Source organism: Mustela nivalis (genome assembly GCF_964662115.1).
Source record: "Mustela nivalis genome assembly, contig: HAP1_SCAFFOLD_2411, whole genome shotgun sequence".
Lineage (NCBI taxonomy): Eukaryota > Metazoa > Chordata > Mammalia > Carnivora > Mustelidae > Mustela > Mustela nivalis.
The window spans coordinates 35,903-37,494 of NW_028134254.1; positions in this window are offsets into that span (position 1 = coordinate 35,903).

The following is a 1,592-nucleotide window of genomic DNA, read 5'->3' on the forward strand; positions in this document are numbered from 1 at the left end:
AGAGGAGACAGGACAGGCTGATGGTCAAGGGGTCCCCAAGGGGCCCAGGGGCTTTGCCAGGGCACTGGGTGGGGACAGGGTCTGGGGCCTGGTGTCCATCACCACCCTGGACTACTGGAAGTAGAAAGAGGTATCCCCCAGTGTGGACAGGGCTACAGCACCGAAGGCCTCCCCTTCCTCTTCTATCAGTGGGGCCATAGAGACAGGGTGTCCCTAGTCTCCCACAGGCTTGTAGAAGAGCCTGTTGGCCTTGAATCTCTCTCCCTGACCCACTGTGCTCCCAGTCTTGGGAAAATGCTTTGGACTCCCTCGAGGTCCTTCTGAGCAGAAGACAACCTGGGGGCTCGGGGGGCTGACCGTGTGGGCTTGAAGCATGTGGCAGAGCACTGGACCCCTGGTCTGGGGACCCAGGGCAGGACCCTCCTTGTTGCAGCCTCAGGGTCCCCACTGGGAAGAGGTTCTAGAGTCAGAGCTCTGCTCGGGGTGAGAAGGCTTTACTTAGCAAGGAACCAAGCACCAGCCCAGGAGAGGGAAACAGGGACAAGGGAGACTTTGGAGGTTTCTCTCATCACCCCTGGAGCCCCCAGATCCGGCTCCTGGGAGACACCCACGAACAGAGACAGACGCAGGCACAGAGACAAAGACAGAGACAGACACAGACACTGAACCCAGGAGAGAGGGAACCAGGAGAAGTCCCAGACTTTCCTCCATCGGCTGGGAAATGGCAGCCAAACATTGTGTCCCCTTCTCAGTCCCACCGGCCATCCACCCTGGGAGGACGGATTCGGGAATGCCCGGGGTGCCCTGTGGGGGCTGGCCGGCACATGGGCGCAGACGAGGCCCTTGGACCTCCACCTAATGGGAGCCCCGGGAAGCCTGTGTCACCAAGGTCAGAAGCCATGCACTGCAACCTTGCCACGGGGGATGGGACACAGGCAGGAGGACGGTGGCTTTGCCTGGATCCCAGAGCAGATCCAGGCCCCTCTGGGCCCTGTTCCAAGCCCCCGCCCAGCCCCGGGCTCACCCGTGCCCGGCCAAGTGTGTGCACCAGCCTCCTGGGAGAGCGGGGATGGAACGTATGCAGGGGTCCTACCCCTGATGGCATCCCGAGAAGGAGAAGCCAGGACACCCCCAGTGTGCAGACGGGGAGACTGGGGAGGCCCTGAGAGCCACAGGATGTGTGCGGGCACACAGTCCTGGGCAGGAGGAGCAGGAGCCCCGTCTGAACCCAGCTCTGGGCCCTCCCAGCGGGGACAACTGCTGCACCCAGGCCTCCTGCTGCACACAGGCTGTGGGGAGGCCGTGTGGGGGTCACTGGATGGACAGGGCATGGGGTGGAGGGGGAGCCTTGAGCAGCTGGGGGAGGGGCGCCCTCAGGGAGCTCTGGTGGGAGCAGGAAGTCGGGTAAGGAGCCCCCAGGCAGTGGTGACCTCACTTCCCTGACGACACAGCCCAACGGAATTGGAACCCACGTATCCAGGCACCCACATTCCAGACAAAACCCCCCGGCCCAGCTCATTTCTGGGCAGATCCTGAAGGAAGCGACATGTTCTGCTGCTGCCTACCGAAGCCCAGAGGATGCAGGCAGAGGA